The sequence below is a fragment of the Symphalangus syndactylus genome, chromosome 24 (assembly GCF_028878055.3).
Source record: "Symphalangus syndactylus isolate Jambi chromosome 24, NHGRI_mSymSyn1-v2.1_pri, whole genome shotgun sequence".
Taxonomy (NCBI): domain Eukaryota; kingdom Metazoa; phylum Chordata; class Mammalia; order Primates; family Hylobatidae; genus Symphalangus; species Symphalangus syndactylus.
The window spans coordinates 65,835,230-65,848,130 of record NC_072446.2 but is presented as its reverse complement, the minus strand read 5'-3'; the positions used below and the strand labels follow the sequence as shown (position 1 = coordinate 65,848,130).

At 40.3% G+C, this 12,901-nt stretch overlaps 1 protein-coding gene and 1 long non-coding RNA gene across 6 annotated transcripts in view; one reads left to right on the top strand and one right to left on the bottom strand.

Annotated features, from left to right (window-relative positions):
* The window catches only part of LOC134735897 (uncharacterized), a 118,802-nt gene extending 114,984 nt beyond the window's left edge, over positions 1–3,818 (bottom strand). Inside the window, exon 1 of one of the 2 annotated variants that reach the window (XR_010119478.1) lies at positions 7–3,818. This is a non-coding gene — a long non-coding RNA (uncharacterized lncRNA). The remainder of the gene's footprint in view (positions 1–6) is intronic. The other variant, XR_010119479.1, reaches the window with a different exon arrangement.
* SNAP25 (synaptosome associated protein 25) overlaps positions 1–12,901 on the top strand; it is an 88,305-nt gene that overhangs the window by 394 nt on the left and 75,010 nt on the right. The gene's annotated exons all lie outside the window — the stretch shown is intronic.

Here is a 12,901-nt window from a genome sequence, read left to right as displayed (position 1 = left end):
ACGTACCGAATAATAACTTACTCTTTTGAAACAGTAGTGGGACCCCCTCTTTCTTCCATTTTGCGATGCAGTTTTCAGAGATATTTAGGCTGTTGGGTTTTCCTCCCCTGTCGTTTTAACCCTACTATTATGACTGTTGTCGCTAGGGTGCTATTATCCAGGGAAGAATTAAGGGGGAGACAGGGTGTGGGTGCTGGGGAGGTGAAAGGAGAAAGGGGGAGTTCCCGCCCCGGGCAAGCTGAGCTGCTGCAGCGACAGCAGCCTCCATGCCCCGCGGACTTGATTTATGCCGCCTGCTCCACGTCAACTGCAGGCTGGCGGGAGGCGGGCGGGTCGTGCCGGGTGGGAGGGCTCTGCGGAGGGCTGGCGCGGGTGGGCTGGCTTCGGGGACTGCAGCGGCCCGCGCTCAGCACCCTGGATAGCAATACCGAGGGCTCGCGCGGACGCCCTCGACCTTTCAGCACCGGGGACAGCGGTCCGGTCGCAGCGCCGCATCTGCCTGCGGCAGAAATGCCTGGCCAGGGCTGGATGTGCCGGGGCTGGAGACCAAATTGTCTCTCTGAGACCCCGGTCTTACGGAGACCCTTAATAGAGGAGTCATAGTAGGTTAAAAGAAAACAAGAAAGAAATAAATCTTCCTCACAGAGACTCCTTTGCAGACAATTTCCTGTTCCCCTCCTCACCTCCTGCATAGCTTCAACAAAATAGTAGTCTACCTGTGGAAATCTTCTGTGTTGCCCTCTGACCCTTATTTTACGTAGAAAATAAATACATTTTTTAAAAAATATGGATTTATCCTCCAGCAGAGTATCAAGGTTTTTGTTTGGTTTTGTTTTTTAACACAGAGTAGATCTGTCTACAGATCTTGGGTGAGCCTGAGTACTGTATATATGAAGAACCCAATGCTATCTGTTTATAGGGATGATACATCTCTCTCTCTGTTTCCATTTGATAAAAATGTGAGATTAGCTGAACTAAGCAGAATCAACTTTAAGAATGAATCACTCTTCCTTTTCCTTCTTCCCCCATCCTTGCAATCAGGCATGAACACAAGCATTCATCCACAAAAACACATATCTGAAAAATTTTACTGGTCCTGTACTGAATAGATTTAACCTCTTCGGCCATGGTTTCAGAGTTACTGGAAGTATTTCCTATCAGCACTTGTTATCGCAGGCTGATAGCTTTAGATTTTGACAATATTAAGACTGGCCTTCCTCAGGAGAATCCAAGTGTGTCCTTCAGGGTAATGCAGGTAAAGAACCATGGTGTTAAACTAGAACTTAACTCTGACCCAAAGATCTACTGCAATTTCTCTTATGGCACTGCGGGATTTTGCTGAGGTGGCGATAACTACTTTAACCATTTTCTACTCTGGGGCTTGGAGCATCTGAGAGAGCAAAAGTCATCAGGGATATTTCTCTCTGTTTGATATAGATAAAACGGGCATAAAAATGACCAGTGTCAAAATTATGCCATTTGAGTCATTAGCAAAAAAGAGTAACAGCGTCATATGTAATAATCTATACAATGCATTAAAGAAACGCTATCATGATCCCCTTAAAAGACCCCAAATGAGAACTTGGATTGTGTTTAGATAGTCATACCTCCTATCATCTGTATGCCACAGATACTAAAATTCCCTGTCCATATACAGAAGGTAATTTCATTCCCAGCTATTTAATTATTTCCTAGCGTTTTTCTTTTTATAGATGACCATGTGTTTCCATGTATGTATATGTTGATCTGTTATTTTGCATGGATGTAAAATTGTTTGGGTGGACATTTATATACGAGTATGTAAATGTATAAAAGAAGTTTATAACTATGCAATCTGCAGACAAAAATAAACAACTGTGTTTTAGTAGTGGAGGAGAGAAAATATGGGCAGGAATCTTTAAAAATGCTTTAACTCCATGCTGCATGTCCAGACAGCTGTCTGCGTAGTTGCGTCAAATGAAAAGCCTAATGCTGCCGGAATTACGTGCTTGGACATTAGTAATTACTGCTGGGTTTGTTTGCTAGTGGAAGACGGGGGAGGAGCGGGGGAAGTAGAGGACCGCAGTGAAGATGGCAAAGGGCACAGAGCTGAGAGGAAGAAGCAATGTGCACAATTAGAAAGCTAATTTTAGAATAGCTTACTGAGAAATTTAAAAAATATATCATTGAACCATGAATTTAACATTTATATCATTGACAAGCTTCCAGGGAAAAAAATCGAGAAATTTCCTATTTTAAGTTAGAATTTTTAAAATCCAGGGCAATGCGGTGAGAAGAGGCAGGAGCAGATGGACATAGGATGAGCCAGGAGTCATTCATGCAGACCCTCTGATGCCTGTTTGTTCATCGGCCTTTACTGCATTACCACCTCAGTGTTCAAATTACAGAACAATTTACAATCCTCTTAACCTCTTCATGGCAAAATCTCCCAAGAATTCACAATTTTATTTTTACTTTGTTAAACACGCACAACCACACATGCACAAACACAATGCAAACTACCCCTTAATTAGCTTGTCTAAAGATATTCCTAAGCTCTAAATGTTAACCCTTGAGTGAGGGTTACCAGCTGAAAGACATGTTTCTGCCAGTGACACCTAGAAGCTGCGTAAGCAGTCAGCCCTCAGCATAACACGTAGGTTTTGACGATTAGTAAAAATGAGAAAAATAATCTGAGAAAGAGGTTGAGAGAGGAGACATGAAGGAGAAAAATAGAAAATCTGCTTTTTAGATAGTTCACTGTGAATAAACAATGTTTCCCACATTATGGGACTGCTTTACAATTCTATAAAAGAAGGAAAAAATCCATGTTTTAAGCCTCAGCGCTGGATACTTTCTGCAATGTCATCCCTTGTCAGCAAGGACCAACCTGATAGGAAGATATTGATCAATCGGTATTCACCGGATACAGAAATGAATCCCATGGGAGATATAAAATTTCATGGTTTTTTCTTGACCTCAATAAGGTTAGCATCTAGCAATCTTAATAAAAGCAATAAACAATAAGTTAATAAATAAAACCAGAATTAAATGCAATGGAACATTAGAAGACAAATTATGAGGACATATGTGATTAATTTCCAAGTGAATGTGACCAACAATAAGTAACATAAATTCAGGAGGGCAATATCGCAGTGGACTGGAACAATCTGAGAGAAGAGGCAGGCCTTGGCATGGCTTTTGGAGGTTGCAGAGAGGTGGGAGAGTTCTGCTAAGTTGAAGTCACAATATATGCAGAATATCAAGTTAGGCAAGCCCACTCTACAGTTAGCAAACCCTGAAAATGCCCATTCATTAGGGTGGAGTGGGAAGCTTGGAGGGAACAGGCTAGGATGCAGAGTTGGAGCCTTCTGTGGAAGGCTTTGAATGTCAAGCTGAGAATTTGGTACTTTATCCTCTAAAGTTGATTTCTGAGCAGAAGCTGATATAACAAAGTAACCAGGTCCTTTTAATATCCAGAAATTACTATTGACAGAGTGGATTTAATTTGCATTCTTCCAGAAGTAGAGGGGAGCAAATTGGTATCATAAGAGATGGTTAATGAAAAAAATCAGTCCTTACTGAAGCATCTTTTAAGATCACTTTTCAGGATACATATACCTACATAGGCATATAATTCCTGCTTGGAAGTTAATTGCAAGTTTCAATTTTCCATTATTGACTAAAAGAAATTATGCAAGTTGAGCACTTGCCAGGCAGACTGAAAAGAAGGTCAAGAATCTGGTGATGAGACACCCCAGAAGGTCCCAGAAGGTGCACTTGAATAATAAACATGGTGCCAGACACTCTCTTGACCTCTGTGAATATTCAGCATTGTCAAGTGCACTGAACGGATGAATGAAAAAAGTTGTCAGTTCTTCTGAGCATGTTTTGAGCAGCATGACATATAGGACTAGCCCCAAGTGGCTAAAAATGGGAGGAAAAAGATGGAATGGTAGAATTTTGAAAAACTGGGGTGGGTAGTATATCAGATTTCTTTCCCTGCCTATTTTGCTAACTGTTGCTAGTTACCCTCACTTCAGGGCTACTTCGAGGTCTGGATTACACCCATTTCCTTTCTAACCTTGTGGTTACTACTCTCACAGAAGAGCTTCAAAATTCCAAATGCTGATAGAATTGCTAAGCCAAAATAGTCAGTGGGTTCATGCAGAGGAAGAAATGCCAAGAGTAGATACAGATTTTACTGCCATTTCATTTCTGGCTATAAAGTATCAAGAGACTATCCTCATCTATTCTTCACTAAAACACTGGCAGTAGAGACACCACAGGATAACATTTTTATATCCAAGCTGACTACCTAGGGGAAACTTAGAGGTAGACATTTGATGCTTTAGGAAGTCAGGTTGGTGGTTATTAAACTGAGTCCAGAGGCCATACAAGCATCAGGTAAGGTGAAGGAAGGAGATATGACATAGAACTGAGGAATTAGGACATGATGAGGGGACAAAAAGTTAAAAAAAGAAGTCTTACAAGAGGAAAAAGACTTCATAGAAATTTCTAGAGAACCCCAGCTACACTGTGGACTCCTCAGAATTGCTATTATTGCCTTAACAATAATACCTACTCTTTCTACATAATTTTCTTTACAAGGATCTCAAGCACTTCACCCAATATGAAAGTCCAAGGAATTCCTGATTTCTAAATAAACAGTACAACCCAAAGACACATATGTTCAGATATAGTATTAGATCACACTTAGTAAGACATAAATTGATTTAGAATGACAGAGATACCCAAATCAGTGATTAATCAGAATGGGCTTATGCGGAAGAAGAATGTGACTCTCATTCTAAAAGTGTTTACCTATACTGGCTCACTGTATCCTCCCAACAACCTTGTGGTCAGATTACTATTATTATTTCCATTTCACAGATGAAATAACTGATGCACAGCAAGGGTAAGTAACTTGTCACAGAGCAGAGCCAGGACTTAAATGTAATCAGTCTGACTCCAGAGATTAAGCCTTGAAGTATATTTTATGCTACCTCTTGCATCATCCACATTTTTCATATTGGCCAAATAAGGCATAGAGAATGTACATGTCTTTTTTTTTTTTTTTTTTTTTGCAGTCTTTTCCTCCTCACTTGGGTAGCAAGGCCTGAAGGTAAGGATGCTGGTCAGAGCCAGGAGACCCAGCTCTAGCCCTGAAACAACTGCTTGTAATTTCCTGTTTGGAACTACACAGTCTTTAAATTAGTCAGTGAACCACTGTTGAACTTGCTTTCTTTACCGGCAGAATGATAGAAGTTGACTAATGATGTCCAATATCCCTATCATTCAAAAATCAATGAAATCAGTGCTGAAAACCCCAGGCAATGGGTCCTGGCCTACTGACCAATGGCCTCAGCTGGCGTCATCTTAATAATGCTTCAGTAACTGATCTGGACTCAATTGGAAGATTAATTACATTCATCGCCTCCCTCATCCCAATCCTTATTTTTTTCCCCCTCAAAATTGCTTGCCTTCATCTTTCTGAAGCCTTCCCAGGGTTAAGAAATCCTGTCTTCTTCCTCAAAGCCCTATTCTGAGTCATCACTGCTTTGGGTATCTCCTGTCCTTCTCAATCAGATTTGTAGCTATCTGGCACATACTGTCTCCTACAACCTGCCTAAACTTTGTATAATTCTGTTTTCAACCAAATTAACTTTTTAAAAATTTCTTTCTAGACCTCTTTTTGATCATCTCCTGTGTCTGACTTAGCAATATATTAGCTGCAGTTCCCTCACTCATCCTCTTACTTTTTCTGCCGCTTAGCAAAGAGGAAACAGAAGCTTTTATAGAATCTGTGAGCTGTAAAGTACTTTAAAAGTAACATTCCTGTGTGACCTGAATCTCATGATACTGATAGCCGGCTCAAAAACTAATCACATTGGGAGGATGTGGGGTAAAATGACATTACAGGAAAGCTTTAAAAACACGGGACAAGGCGAGAAGGAAGCTTTAAAGCCTACGAGGTCAGAGGTCAGCAGCTGGTGGTACAACGTTGATTAATTAAATTCATAGTCACACATCAAATAAATTCACATGTCCCAGAGGAAAAAAAAAAACAAACACGTTCACCTTGTCACAACCTACTGCAGATTTCAGTGTCTTTCCACCAAGGCAAAACATGGTATCACAAGAGAAAATTCTAACTGATTTTCTTATTGTTGACTGCAGAGGTTAACCTCAGCAGTGACCGACTTACTGGTAAGAACAAATCTGTATCCCTAAAAAGAGATGGGGGGAAATCCTATTTAAGGATTGGCATTTCCTTTTAAATGCTTAACAATGATTCCAGAGAAATTCAGTCAAATGATGCCTGCTCCCGAATGATGCTGAATAACAGCTGTACTGGGCTTATAGCTTGCTTTCTTTGGTTGCGGAAAAATATATTTCATCCTCTTCTTTGCCGTTGCTGATATGGTTCATATTACTCAAAGATGTCTAATTCTCATGTCTTAAATTGAGACTGTTGACACTTTCTGCTGACTCACCGTGTCTTAATCTTCCAAGGTGGTCCCCATTTTTACTTAAAGAAAAAGGTTATTTTCCTACAAAGTGGCAGGTTCTACAAAATGACCATCTGGTCCCAGCTTCCCCATCACTTCCTTTATTCAAATCACACTAGTCACAGTTCTTGAACTTGAGACGTGACTTTCCATGCCTGTAACCTTGAATCAGTGGTTTCTGTCCTTTACTGATAACAGCAAGTAAAAAAATGAAAGTCTCTTAGGTGCCCCCCTGAGGCCAGAGTTCAGCCCTACACTCCTGCCTCATTCCTTTTTCAGAGAATTTTCTCAGTTGAGCTCTGAAAATCCTGCAAGTTGGACAGAGTTCCCTTTCCATGAAGAGTCTCAGACCAAGTTGTTGATCTCCTTTATTTATGTTCATCTTTGGTACAGTTTCAAAGAATAATGACTGGCAAATTCCAAAATAGTGAATTTCTTAAATTTCCCTGCAGTTATTCCGAAGTTGGTCTGGCAGCTAGGTATAGGTAAATCACACTGTGACTTCTCTATCAATAAACAGAAAGTGCACAGAAATAAATGCCAGAAATCCTGCTAGGAAGAACACTGGCAAACTATTTCAATACGCATTAGCCTTGTTGAGTGAATTTTTTATTTTAATGGGAAAGTCCATTCCTAATTTATGCCAGAGAAATTGCTGAATGTATCTACTTTTTCCAATTCCAAGATCACTGCCCATGTATTCCTTCATCATAAATCAGCTGCTATTATGGCATTCTTCATTAATTAATCCATTGAACAAATATTTATTGAACACCTGCCATGTACCAGGAAAACATACACTGGTTCCTGAAGTCAGAGCTGTAAATAAAATCGTCATGTTTCTGCCCTCCATGTGTTATGCTAGGTGTCACCTCTTGAGGTGTCATTATTTTAGAAGGCATGTTTCAATGGGATGCCTTTTAGAATCTAAGACATTAACTCAATGTTGAAAAGAGCTATGGCTCTCTAATCAAAATATACAATCTATTGAAGGTTTCTACTGAGCTGTCAGTATCTACAGAGAGATTGCTATATCATAAACAAATACGTATTAAGAACCAGCCTCAGCCATCACTGAACTCAGTAAATATCTAAGATATGTCTTTGTGTGAACTCGTCTCTATTTACGTGGCAATCAACTAGGATGTCACTAAAATGTCCCTTAAATACATGACTATATTCCAGTATCCCAATCTGTTGGGATCTCTCCCTGTACAAACCACTTTCTGCCACTCATGGGAGGAAGGGGTCAAGCTTTAAGAAACATGGTACCTCCTGGGCCAGAAATCCTATTCCCAACTCTAAAACTCATGGAGCAATGCAAGAATAGGTTGACTAAGAAAGGGCCCTTTGGATGAGAGTACTTCCCAATCCAATCCACTTTCCTCCTCTGAAAACTTCCTATCATTAAACAAGGTTCAGTGATTCAGGATCAAGTAGAATTATGTAGTGATTCTGGATCAAGTAGAATTATGTCTTAATTCCCCAAACTCCTACTTCTAGAAATTCACCTCTTACCAATGAGCAATGCCCCTATCTCCCTTGTAAGATTGATCACACTGCTTTGTAATTACCTACTTATGTATTTCTCTTCCTTAATAGACTTTGGAAGTCTTTGAGAGCAAGGGTAATATCTTAGCTTTCTTTGAATCTTCAGTACCTATAACAGTGCCTGTCACACCCATGTATGCAGGAAATAAGTGAGTGAATGGGGATACCAGCTACCCCTTTGCAGAGAAAAGAATTCTACCACTGTAAGTAATCCTGCTTTTTATTGATCAAATGTTATGATCAGAATAACTCAGGAATTGTTGTGTACCCTTGCACATAGATTCATCCTAAATATTGGAATAAAATTATGTCCCAAGGAATTACTTTGGTTTGCCCTAACTAGCTGCCAAACTATGGCAAGTGGTATAATATTCTAATCTGTTGTTTTATCACTTATGAGTCAGGAGTTAAAATGCTAACAAAGGATCAAAGGATTCTCAATAAAGGCATCGCTAAAATCAGGCTTATATTCAGAGATTAAAAGCCATTCACTAAGAGCAATTTAAGTCAGTTTCACATTTAAAGCCAAGCAGTTTAGCATATATGAAATATAAGTTTAAATGTTTTACTGTTCACTAGGATGAAAAGGATATTGCATACCTCCATTTGAGACATATATTACATTCACCAGTGGGGTAGATTTATGGCTTTGGCTAACTCGTGTTTTCAGGGTCACGTATTTGCTGCTGCGCTATTAGAATTGGCATGGTGGACACAAGTTTTTCATGTTGATTCCGCTTCCTTAAAAGTGTCCTTCAGAGACACCAGTCTCTGGCTTTTCCTCTCAAATAGTCAGTGTCTTCTTGCCTGGGAGAGAATCATAAGCCTGGGCATGATTTGTTAAATCAGTCCCATTTGTCCTTAGAAAAAAACCTTCACCAATTAAGCATTGAGTTTTGCATTTCTTTTTTCCCCATTCCTTCTCATGAAAACACAGGTTAGTCTGCATCCAGCTTTCTCCAGAGAAGACTGAAGATACTACCACTTAATGACCACAAGGAAAAAAGTAACTAACTTCCTAACTGCCTACTGTGTGCTGCACTAGGCACTTGATGTATGTTATTTCATTTAATTTCCATGGCAGCCTTAAAAGAGTTCAGAACACTTGTCTCTGACTGCAAAGTCCATGGTTGTCCCCACCACCCCATAAATTATCCCGTGAGTTGCACAAAATACATTGAGATCCTCAGAACAGAAAGCACACTGCTGATACATAGAACATGAGTCAGCCAAATCTAAAAAGCTGAGTCCTCCGAGCTAAATAGCCAGGTGAGATATGGTGGTGTAAGTGACCAGGGAAACTATGTGTCCAAACAAGTTCATGGAGCAATGGGTGGAGAGTCAGCTGGCTGCATGCCAGCTCTGCCACTTCAATTGTATAACCCTGAACAATTTACCTAATCTGAACTGAGCCTCACTTTTATTTACATCTGTAAAAGGAGAGCAATTGCTGCCACGCATATATGTCAAGTGGTTGTCATGAGACCTAAAGGATCTAATGCTTGTGAAGTAGTTACCTCCACCACTCTGAGAAAGAGGAAGGGACTGTTGTTATGTTCAGTTACCTGCTATTTGCCATACCAGATTTCCAGGGTTCTTTATTATAGGTTACATGAAGGCCATATGCTTCTTTTCCTCTTTATTATTTTGTTTGCTTAAAGAAACAAGTCTTGGTATCACATATTTTTTAGCTTGATCAGCATGCATAATAAAATGGGGAAATATGTCAACAGCCTTTGATTTTTCTATCTGGGGGAAGATTTTTAAATACCTTTGATTAGCATCTCTGCTTTGGGAATGACCTCATGTTTCTCAGGGTAATGTTTAGATACCTGAAGAGGCCCAGTTGTTATTTAAACACTGGTCCCCTCTTCCTTAACATCTTGTATTTTAAAGATGCTTGAGGAGTTAAAAGAGATGATATGCAATATGTCCTGCTATTCTTTAGCTTTTGAAAAAGAAATTTTCTGTAAGCTATTTAGTGAACCATTACTGAAGCTACATCTGTTGCCTTCATTTTATTTTCAGCTTTGTGTTAAGGATTTTTGTTGGGGGCGGGGATAGATTTCTTATTAAATATTGTGTGTGCACATGTGTTTTTGTACGTGCACACAATGCACAAGCAGAGAGATGCAAACCCAGACTCTTTCTTGGAGCCAGCCTTGAATACAAAATTCCTACATGCATCATCTCATTGTAAAAACCTTTAGTTTTATTCATAAACCAATAAATATAAAACCTGCACAAGCAAGATACAAGAACAGCAGTATCTATGCTCCTAAGCTGCATTCACAGAATGATTTTTCTTTAAAGTTGGAAAAGGCTTCCAAAACAACCTTATATAAAGCAATGACTTCAAATTCGGCTTTGGGGAGAAACTCTACAGACAAGACAGCTTGCTGGGGAAAGATTTTGAAAGTCACACTATTTTTTGAGCATCTACTATGTGGTAGATATTATGTTAGGCTATCGTTGCTTGTTTTGTATTTAATTTCTACAGCAACCTTCTGAGTGGCAGGTTATACTTCAGACTTGACTAAGAGACAATACTGTTTAATCAAGGTCTTACAATGGATTCTAAGGTACTGATCACAACTCTTCCCCTGACAAACCAGTTCATACGTAAACAGGGGTTAGTGATTAAAATACTAGGCATTTTGTTAAGCAGAATTGCGGGAAAAAAAAAAGAAGAAAAGATTACAACGAGCAGCCAGAGTCAGATTATCAGACTTCCTTACTCCTTTCTAGTCCTACTCCAAGATTAGACATTGGGACCTACCAAAGGAGAAAGGGCTGCAGAAATGTGTGTAGTCAGACAGGATAGCTAGAGAACCAAAGGCCCTTCTCTCCTTTCCCCACCCATTCCCCCAAGTGACAGAACCTGCTTCCAGAAACTTGCAATCTGGGGGAGCAGAAAATGCAAGCTTGCTATAGGCAGGCAGATCCCAGAGAAAAAGGCCAAGGAGGAGAACTGAGTTTTACTTGCTCACTGCTTATTTCCCATCTCACAGAATACTTTAGTTGGGGGTGGGAGGGGCAAGTAAAGGAAGGGGTGGAGGGAATATCATCCCAACACTCATCTTCCCAAAGAATGGAGAGTCCCATTTTGTGGGACAAAGTAGGAATTGATGAGTCTTCGAGAGGGAGAAAATGGTTCCTTCTTCTACACAGTTAATTAGAGAGAGAACTTGAGTTTGAATTTAAGATCTCAAGTGCAATGACCTTCTACAATCAATGATTCATTACTCTAGGACACTTGTTCTCAAACTGTGGTGTTTAGCAGCATCAGCATCACCCAGGATTTTGTTTGAAATGCAATTCCCAGGCCCCACCCAGACGTACTGAATCTGAAACTCTAGGGTGAGACCCAGTAACCTCTGTTTTAATCATCTCCAGGTGATTTGGATGCATGCTCAAGTTTGAGAACCACTGCCCTAGAGATCTTAGTTGTTCCTTCAGACTTTCACATCTGTCTCAAACTGAGCCTGTTGAGATGAGGTGTTTTCACTGTTCTCAACCTTTCAAAAGCTGTGACTGGGTACTTAGCAAGAGAAGAGCTGTCCTGGACCATTGGATAGAAATCTCCACTTACCCTCTGATTTAGTAATGAAGATGCTATTGTTCATCCAAGTGAGTTTGAAGGATGAGGAAAGTGAGCATTCGCAGAGTGAGGACAAGTGTATGGGGTGGGGGCCAACTGGCTCCTTTATTGTGCTTTGTTTTCTTCAACAATGGCCCAATCCCAGCCCCCAGAATCTTGTCTCCAAAGCTTAAAATCTCATCAAATAGTAGGACATCTCCTTTCCTCCTTCTGCAGTCCCAGCTAGTAGCCTCTGAAGGATACCAAAGAGGAAAAAGTGTCCCCAGTGCAAAGGATAAAGGAGTTTCTGTCACTCCTCCTCTGCATCACCCCCCACACTTCCTGCCCCCATCCCTCAGCAATGAGCTACCACAGATGCAGAGAGTCATCCTGGCCTTTTCTACTCATCGCCTCTAATATCTTGTTTCTGCCCTGGATTAAAATACCAATTGCCCTTGGGAAAAGGATCCTGATGTCTTACATTGCCCTTTTTTTCCTGTCCTTCTCTTGCTTAGAATCATGGGTTCAGAGCACCTGCTGAGATTTTTAATTTGTATTTTCAAAAAAATTGCAGATGCCCAGGCCCAGAGATAAATTTCACACCAAGGTCACAGGGTGAGCACTGCAACCAAGGCTCCTGACTCAAGCTTCAGCTCTCCTTCCACTGCCCTTTACTGCCTTACCACATCTGCCTCCATCTCTTCCAAATTTTCTCTCTGGTGCAGGTCCAATCTCCTGGAGTTTCCAGATCCCCAATCAGGAATTCTCTCAGTCTGTTGTTACACTCAGAGGTCTTGGCCTCAAATGGTGTCCCAAACTCTAAAAACAGGGTAGGAACATTCTCATAACCCTGAGCTATCAGGCAGAGCTTCCTCAAAAATTTGGATGTACAGATTGTACCCAAACCCAAAATGTTTCATAATCTGAAACTTTTTGAGCACCAATATGACCCTCAAAGGAAATGCCTATTAGAGCATTTCAGATTTCAGATTTTCAGATTTGGGATGCTCAACTGGTAAACATAATGCAAATATTACAAAATCTAAAAATATCTGAAATGGAAAACACTTCTGGTCTCAAGTATTTTGGATAAGGGATACTCAGCCTATACTGCTTACATCTCTTTGGGTTTTTCATATTATAGAAACCCAGCTATAAGTGGTTTTGGCAACAATTGAGATTGGCTTAAACAATCTAAGTAAATGTTGAGCAGTCAAGCTATAGGAAAAGCAGAGACGTAGCTGGAATTCAGGAACAACTCAAGCCCAGTGTGCAAACA